Genomic DNA, 10,000 nt, shown 5'->3' with positions numbered 1-10,000 from the left:
ATTTCAGCCCTGGGGAGGATTCGAACCCGGACCGCCGTAGTGGCAGCCGGGAACTCTACCACTACGCCATTGTGTGTGTGTGTGTGTGTGTGTGTGTGTGTGTGTAAGGACACGCTTACATGAGGACCTCCCTTAAATTAAATAAAATCTGCCACTAGCTCTACCTTTATTGTAGGATAAAGAGGTGGAAGAAGACATAGATGAAGAGGAAGGCAAGAAGCAAATAAAAAGAGGACGACAAGGAGGTGCAGGAAAAGGAGGCGGAAGGTTAAAAAAGGAGGTAGGAGGAGGAGGAGGTAGGAGGAGGAGGAGGTAAACGGTGTCGGATTCGGACTCGAACCAAGAGACCGGAGGCCAGAGCAAACGCTGCCTCGGCCGCGCAGAGACTCCAGGCGTCTCCCGGGCGTCGAGCGAGCAAACGCGCCTCCGGTGTCGGCAAACGTCTCCGAGCGTTCCCGAGGAACAGATTATAATTGTGCTCGAGTCCGGATAAGTACGGACGAGTCCCGAAGAATCCGGACGATGAACGTCAAGATTCCGGGCACGTTAAAGGGTGACATGATGGGGATAAAGGGATTGGGGGGGGCAGGGGGAGTAGAAGAACGGGAGTAGTAAGAGGAGGAGGAGGGGGAGGAGGAGGAGGAGAAGGAGGAGGAAAAGAAGGTGGAGGGATGGGTATACTTGTGCGTGATTCACCATGGTCTTGAATTACGTGCTTGACTCTTGATCGGCAGCCATTACCCCCCCCCCCTCAACTCTCCCGGGCAAGAGATGTTCACTTGTTTTGTGACATTCCGCATGCACACATACACTCACACACACACACACACACACACACACACACACACACACACACACACGCACGCACGCACACACGTACGTACGTACACACACACACACACACACACACACACGAACGTGCATACATATGTATATCTATGTGTTGGACCTCACACACACATACACGTACCTGTACACACACACACACACACACTCACACACGTACGTACATACATATGTATATCTATATGTGTTGGACCCCCTCCCACACACGCACACACCTACGCACACACGTACGTACGTACACACATACATATGTATATCTATATGTGTTGGACCACAGCAGTAAAAGGGGGTGTATACTGTCTCTTGATGAAGAATTCAGAAAAACAAAATCTCCGTCGAATTTGATTTTGGTCCCACCTTTTTCCATATATTTTTTGAAAGGTATTTTTGGTGGGTCTTTTATTTGATTTTCTGTTTTCGATTTTTCAAATTCACTTTTTTTTTTTCTTGGACACCCTCCCCTCCCCCACCACCAGTATGCAGAATATGTAAATTAATATTTTATGCAAATGAGGAAATTCCATATGTACATAAAGGGCCGAAGTTCCTCTTCGTTGTGTATATTTAAAAACAAATGAATAGAAGCGTTGGTGCACTGTCAGTGATAGTAATGATAGTGATGATGATGATGATGATAATGAAAATAACAATAATAATAATGATAATAATAATAATCATAATAATAATAATAATGATAATAGATATTATGATAAACATAACAATAATAATAATAATGAATATAATGATAAACATAACAATGATAATAATAATAATAATAATAATAATAATAATAATAATAATAGTAATTATAATAATAAATATAATGATAAACATAACAATTATAATAATAATGAATATAATAATAAACATAATAACAATAATAATAATGATAATAATAATGATAATGATAATAATAATGATACCAATTATAATAATAATGACAATGATAGTAATAATAACAATAATAAAAATAAGAATAAATAAATAATACGAATAAATAATTAATAAAAACAAAATAACGAACGAGAATAAACAAACAGTATAAAGAAATAAACAATAAAAACAAACAGTAAAAACAAATTAAAATAACGACGACATTGTCAATAACAACAACAACAATAACAATTGTAATGACAACGAATACAAGCGTCTCTCCATCCCAACCATAGATCGACCTAATCTCTACCATTCCTTTTCAATAACAGACAGGACGTGGTGCCCTACACAGTTCCATATAGAGTCTATATAGAACTATGTCTATATTATAGACAATCGGTACGCAGTATTCCATCTCACAATCCTCGTTTCTCCCTTTCCTACCTGAAGGCAGGAAATCTCTTTGCAACAACAAATAACGTCGACTTGGTTGAATAACTCAATTGCCAATCCATCAACTCGTAGGCTTTGTCCTCCTCTAAGTTGAACCTCTTGTCCCCTCTTCCCCCTCCCCCTCCCCCCACCTCTTGCCTTCTAATTCGAATCGAGACGTTTCGCTTTCAGTCTCCTCTCTCTCTCTCTCTCTCTCACTATCTCTCTCTCTCTATCTCTCTATCTCTATCTTTCTCACTATCTCTCACTATCTCACTATCTCTCACTATCACTTTCTCACTATTTCCTTAACTCTCACTCTCTCGTTATCTCTTTCTGTATATCTCTATCTCTCTGTATCTCTATCTCTTTCTGTATATCTATATCTCTCTGTATATCTATATCTCTCCGTCTATCTCTGCCTTTCTCTTCCTATCTCTGTCTCTATATCTCTCTGTCTATCTCTGTCTCTCTCTGTCTATCTCTATCTCTCTCTGTATATCTCTGTCCTTCTCTCTCTGCTCATCTCAGTCTATCTCTCTCTCTCTGTCTCTCTCTCTGTTTCACTATTTCACTATCTCACTCACTATTTCACTATTTCTCTCACTATCTCCCTCACTATCTCACTATCTCTCAGTCTTTCTCTTTAGGCCGTTCGGTACGAATACGAATAATGTTTTTGTTAAAATTCCTATTCCATTTTTTTCATTTTTCTTTTTTCTTTGACTTTCTCCCCTCCTTCTTTCCTCATCACTCTTTCTTCTTTTCCTTTTGATCCTCCTCCTTCCCGTTTTCTTTAATTTCTTCTCCATTTTCTTATTTTTCTCTTCCTCTATTTCATTCATTATCATCGCATTTATGTTTTTCTGTTCCTATTCTTCCTTTCTTTCTCTTCTATAGCTCCCTCTCTTCTCTCTCTCTCTCTCTCTCTCTCTCTCTCTCTCTCTCTCTCTCTCTCTCTCTCTCTCTCTCTCTCTCTCTCTCTCTCTCTCTCTCTCTTTCTTGTTACTCCTGCCCTATTTTCTCCCTGTCTCCTCCTCTGTCTCTTCTTCCTTTTTCTTCTTCTTCTTCTCCCTCTTCTCGTGGATTACTTCAACATCTCATTCGTTTTGTGACAAGAGACTCTTTCCTCTTACTTACATTTGTGTTCCTTCTTGAGTATTTCATTTCTTTTTCAGTTTCTTTAAGAAATTTCGGATTCGCTTTCCCTTTCACTGGACAACCTTTTTTTCTTCTTTGATATTCATACACACTGACTCGCCTAATATTTTTTTTTGTTAAAAAAAGGAAGAAAAATATAAACTCACAATGCCCTCGGGTGCACACGCGCGTGCACACACACACACACACACACACACACACACACACACACACACACACACACACACACACACACACACACACACACACACACACAATGGCGAGCCATCAGGCTAGACACATGTATTTTTAGTATAATAAAGCCCAGAAGATATTAGTCAGATACTAGTCAGGTAAGGCGCAACGACGCACCAGTTGAAAAAGACGGGATACCCCGAGCATAGCTCTTATCTCGCATATTATAGTTCAATTCAATATGATGAATTCACATTTTTGCTTATTTATTTACTTATCATTATTTCATATCATTCATTTACATGTCTATTCATTTATTTGTTGACCGATTTATTAATTTATTTATTTATGTTGTTTGTATCTATCGTTTAACCATTGTCATTTATATCTGTTTTTTGTTTTTATTTTATATATATTTACTTGTTTATTAATTTATCTATTCATTTATAATAATAGTAATAATATAATGATAGTAATAATAGTAATAGTAATAATAATGATAATAATAATAATAATAATAATAATAATAATATAATGATAGTAATAATAGTAATAATAATAATATTAATAATAATAATAATAATAATAATAATAAGTTTATTTGGCGTTGAATCAATATACATGAAGTGCAGATAATGAAAATAACACATAGTTGGAAATAAAAATTACAATTGTATTTATTTTAATCTATCATTTAATTAATCATTTATATATTTTTTTCATTTTCATATTTATTTTGATTTTGATTTTTTTTAGACCGGCGTACCAATCCTAGGTTGAGCAAATTGGCCAAGAATTCGCCGCAACAGAATCTATTCCGAGCGTCACGGTGTTGAAAGCGATCGGAGCGCGTGAGTTCCCGCAGGAGGGCTTGTATAGCCTCCCTGGACTCGGAGGAAACAATGGGCCCGTGACGTCAGCTGCCTGGGCAAGATGGCCGGTTGTGACATCTATGACACGTGTCAGGTGGACAATGGGAGGTAATCTTGCAATCGTCCTCACTGCAACACATATAAATCGTGTGTGTGTGTGTGTGTGTGTGTGTGTGTGTGTGTGTGTGATTCACCATGGTCTTGATTCACGTGTTGAACTCGTGGTCGACAGCTATTACCCTCCCGGGTGAGAGCTCAGAGCTCATATGAGTTGCGCGCGCGCGTGTGTGTGTGTGTGATTCACCATGGTCTTGGATCACGTGTTGGCCTCGTGATCAAGAGCTATTACCCTCCCGGATGAGAGCTCAGAGCTCGTATGAGTTGCGCGCGTGTGTGTGTATGTGTGATTCACCATGGTCTTGGATCACGTGTTGGACTTGTGACAGACAGCTATTACCCTCCCGGAAGAGAGCTCAGAGCTCGTATGAGTTGTGTGTGTGTGTGTGTATGTGTGATTCACCATGGTCTTGGATCACGTGTTGGACTTGTGACAGAGAGCTATTACCTTCCCGGAAGAGAGCTCAGAGCTCGTATGAGTTGTGTGTGTGTGTGTGTGTGTGATTCACCATGGTCTTGGATCACATGTTGGACTCGTGATCGACAGCTGTTACCCTCCCGACAGAGAGCTCAGAACTCATATATGACTGATCTATGGATAGTGCTGTGACCTTACACACACACACACACGCGCGCGCACACACACACACACACACACACACACACACACACACACACACACACACACACACGGCCCGATGGCGGATTGGTAAAGCACTGGCCTCACAAGCCGGAGAACCGGGGTTCGATTCCCCGGCCGGGCGGAGACAAGTTGGGTTTGTCTCCTTTCACGTGTAGCCCCTGTTCACCTAGCAGCGAGTAGGTACGGGACGTTAGTCAAGGAGTTGTGACCTTGCTGTCCCGGTATGTGGAGTGTGAGTGGTCTCAGACCTACCCAGATATCTGCTAATAATGAGCTCTGAGCTCACTGCCGTAGGGTGGTGTCTGGCTGTCTCGAAAGGAGGCTGCAGCAGATCCGAGGTGAATACACACACACACACGACTCGGTGGCGTGGTTGATAGAGTACTGGACTGTCAGTACGGAGTTGCCCGCAGTACCTGGTTCGAATCCTGCCCAGGGCCGAAATTATTTCGGTATCTCTGCGCTTCGGGTCGTTACTCCGACTCTCGTGGGCGGGGAGTTGTGTGTGTGTGTGTGTGTGTAAGGTCATAGCATTATCCATAGATCGGTCATACAAACTCTGAGCTCTCTTCCGGGAGGGAAATAGCTGTCGATCACGAGTCCAACACGTGATCCAAAGACCAAGGTGAAGGTGAATACACACACATACACACACACACACACACACACACACACACACACACACACACACGCACACACAACTCCTCGCCCTCGAGAGTTGGGGTAACGACTCGCGGCGGAGCGATACTGAAATTATTTCAGCCCTGGGCGGGATTCGAACCCGGACCACCGTAGTGACAGCCGGGAACGCTACCACTGCGTCATAGAGTCGTGTGTATGTGTGTGTGTGTGTGTGTGTGCGTGTGTGTGTGTCAGAGACAGAGACATCAGGGAATAAAGCGGCGAGAAGAAAGAAATTAGTGAAAAAAGCTCAGTACCTGAAGGAAGGATTTTGATACAGCGTTTATGGACTTGGAGAAAACGTATGATAAAGTGAACAGGCTTTATGGATCTGGAGAAAGCGTGTGATGAAGTGTACACAAATCCGCTGCATGAAATGCATCACATTCCCTCGCATCGTGGTCCCTATCTCGTCATCACTTTGTCATCGCGTTCCTGTCCCGCTATTGGCTGTCTATGATGACGTCACTTGCTTATGCCTCTTATCGGTGACACGATTGGTTGTTCTTGCAGTGTCCACGTGTATGGTTCCTTGTTGTTTTCTCTCGTGTATACCATTCTTATGTGTTGCTGTTGGTTTCGTGGGGAAGATCACTTACCAACACTGAATTAAATCGTCATTCATCCACTAATTCCCACTAGCTTTCGATCTGTGGCTCATCTTAGGTCACTCTGTGGCCCACTAAGAGTAGAGGTAGAAAACCACTAGTGTAGACCAATCACTAAAACTCTCTCGAGATAGACTCTGTTATCAGTAACTGTATGTATGAGAAATGAATTGACGCAGCCCGAAGGGATTTCTCTCCGTCTTCTCCTTTTCCGCATGAGGAGACGGAGATGGGGGGGTCGCCGAATTGATGAAGCGGCATTGCTGTGGATATGCTGTGTCTTGCAAAACTTCTTCTGACCCAGGGCATTGGACAAGATGCAAGAATGACCCGTCATCCAGGAGGTGCCAAGATGAGAGGGAGGGAAGAGGGTAGAGGGAAGTGGAGTATGTAGGGGATGGAATGGGTGGGAGTGGTTTCTATACCTTTGTCTTTTGGCTACCTCCCGTGTAAGGGGGAAAAGCCTTTGGTATATGTATGTATGACTTATGAGGGGTGGAATGATTCAATAGGTAGTTTAGCTCTCAACTTTCATCCCCCTTTCATGCCCCCCACGCCCCCCAATACCCCTCATCCCACTTACTGACACATGCCACACTAGGATCTACTCCCATCTACCCATGCCATTCTCCTTTGTTCCCAAGGACAGCAACCCCCCCCCCCCGCTCCCCTCCCCCCTCCCCTTCCCTCCCACTCCCCTTCCCTCCCCTCCCCTCCCCTCCCACCTTCCCTCCCCCTCCCACCTTCTCTCCCCCTCCCCTCCCACCTTCTCTCCCCCTCCCCTCCCACCTTCTCTCCCCCCTCCCCTCCCACCTTCCCTCCCCCACTCCCCTTCCCTCCCACCTTCTCTCCCCTTCCGCCTTCCCTCTCCTCCCCCCTCCCTTCCCACCACCCCAAACACCTCCCCCACCTCTGTGTGTGGACAGTGAACCTGATGACACCTTTTGACCCCACCACTGGGTGAGTTCCCCTCACCCACCGTGTAGGGTTAGAAGTTCAACAGCTTCTGTTGCAAAACGAAGTTATTCACAATGTCTTTGAGCTCAGAGGAAGGGAGTGGGTATGTAGTTAGACTTTGTATATGTTGTTTGTGCTGTAGATGTTAAGTATAGTAAAATCATGTCTGCATGTACTATACGAGTATGATTACTACCTCTATCTCCTCTCTCCCCCCCCTCTCTCTCTCTCTCTCTCTCTCTCTCTCTCTCTCTCTCTCTCTCTCTCTGTCTCTCTATCTCTCTCTCTCTCTCTCTCTCTCTCTCTTTCCACCTCACTCCTCCCCCTCCCTCTCTCTCTCTCTCATTCTCTCTCCTTCTCACATTCTCTCTCTCTCTCTCTCTCCCTCTCTCTCTATCTCTCTCTCTCTCTCTCCTACGTCTTCTTCCGTTCTCTTTATCTCTCCCTGTTCACTTCTGTCTTTAACTTCCTTTCCCTCTCTTTATTTCTCCATCTCTCTCTTTTTATTTTCCTCGTTTCCCTTTCTCAGTTTCTCTCTTTTTCCTCGTTTTTCTCTCTTTTATCTCTTTCTCTCCTCCTGTTTTACTTTTCTCGTCGTCCCTCGGCCTCGTACCTTCTGTCTTTCACAGCCAAAGGTACGCATTTGTCTAAACTTCTGCTTCCCTCTGCTGCTCCGGCCTCTGCTTTATCAATATGTAAATTTCAGACTCTTATAGATTTTCCAATAGTTCGGATTTTGTAGAAAGAAAAAAAAAATGTCTCGATCTTTTTTTCTTCCATTTTGTGTCATTCTCCGAATACTAAGCAGTTCTAGGATGGAAAGTTAGGTCCCCTTTCTACACTAGGCAACTAGTGACCGTCACTAGTGTCCGTCACTAGTTGCCTAGTGTGAAAGTCTCGGGCAACTGCAAGCAACCAGTGACTGTCACCGAGTTGTGGAATCCTTTCTCATCATCTCATTAGTCGAAAGAATGGCATCAATGGAGGAGGTGCTTCTGTTGCATTTGCTGGTCAAGAAAAAGTGACGCTCGGTGACGGCAACTGCCAGTGACGGTCACTTGTTACCGAAGCGGGCAACAGACATAGCCTGTTGCGCAACCGGGCAACCGCAGTGACGTAGTGTGAAAGGCTCAATTTAATAATAATAATGGTAGGCAACTAGTGACCGTCACTAGTGACGGTCACTAGTTGCCTAGTGTGAAAGGGGCCTTAGTGTGTGTTAGATTTTACCGTGTCACCTGATTAGAAATTTCTAAGTTTAGAATTATGACTCTGAGGTCCTGTTCACACTAGCGGTTTGAACCGGGCGGAAACCTCGGCCGTACCGCGGTTGTGTGAGAGCGCCTCCACTGACTTACACTTTAATTGAAACCGCTAGTGTGAACAGGGCTTAAGGGTTCAAAACAAAGAGGGCCGTATTCAAGAAGAGTTTGGGGTACCCGATAGCGTCGTTCTCATTCATTCTACGAAAAAGGGGGAGTGGGAAAGGGGAGAGGGGGAAGGGGTGGAGTGGGAGAGGGGGAAGGGGAGTGGGAGATGGGGGGAGTGGGAGAGGGGGGAAGTGGGGGAGTGGGATAGGGGGAAGTGGGGAGTGGGAGAAGGGGGAAGTGGGGGAGTGGGAGAGGGGGGAAGGGGGAGTAGGATAGGGGGAAGTGGGAGAGGGGGGAAGGGGGAGTGGGAGAGGGGGAAGGGGGAGTAGGATAGGGGAAGGGGCGAGTGGGAAGGGGAGAAGGGGGAGTGGGAGAAGGGGGAAGGGGCGAGTGGGAGAGGGTGGAAGGGGGAGTAGGATAGGGGGAAGGGGCGAGTGGGAGAGGGTGGAAGGGGGAGTAGGATAGGGGGAAGGGGCGAGTGGGAGAGGGTGGAAGGGGGAGTAGGATAGGGGGAAGGGGAGAAGGGGAAGGGGGAGTAGGATAAGGGGAAGGGGGAGTAGGATAGGGGGAAGGGGCGAGTGGGAGAGGGGGGACTGGGGGAGTGGGAGAGGGGGAAGGGGGGAGTGGGAGAAGGGGAAGGGGCGAGTGGGAGAGGAGGGAAGGGGGAGTGGGAGAGGGGGAAGGGGGGAGTAGGATAGGGGAAGGGGAAGGGGCGAGTGGGAGAGGAGGAAGGGGGAGTAGGATAGGGGGAAGGGGGAGTGGGAGAGGGGGAAGGGGGAGTAGGATAGGGGGAAGGGGTAGTGGGAGGGGGAGAAGGGGGGAATGGGAGAAGGGGGAGAGGGGGGGAAGCGTTGTTGAAAGTTCATAACTGGCAGATGGCGTTACTGCCTGGTATATGCAAATGGGTTTCCGAAGCACTTCTTCGTCTTCGTCTTCGGCGTCTCAGGAACAAGAAGACCAAGTTGAGGCTTCAACGACTTTTCGGTCAAGTTTGTGCCAACTCGAAAGTCGAGGGTCTGAAACTAAAAAAAAAAAGAAGAAAAAAAAATGTTGCAGAACAAGGAGGCATAAGTTTCTGAAGTTTGTCAACCTTGCAAGAAGATCGCCCAGCCGAGCGTAGGTTACAGTCAAGCGCTCAGGCTGGTCTGGAGTTGCCTTATAATTTCAATTATGCAAAGATGATCCGTGTTGCAGAAAGTGTAAAAAAAAAAAAAAAAAAAAAAAAAGTACTTCTTAAGGGGAGGTCCTTGATAAGGGAACACT

Source organism: Oratosquilla oratoria, chromosome 18 (assembly GCF_046742065.1).
Source record: "Oratosquilla oratoria isolate Oo_2021 chromosome 18, ASM4674206v1, whole genome shotgun sequence".
In the NCBI taxonomy this organism is placed as follows: Eukaryota; Metazoa; Arthropoda; class Malacostraca; order Stomatopoda; family Squillidae; genus Oratosquilla; species Oratosquilla oratoria.
The sequence above is the reverse complement of the archived record's forward strand: the minus strand, read 5'-3'. Positions refer to the sequence as shown.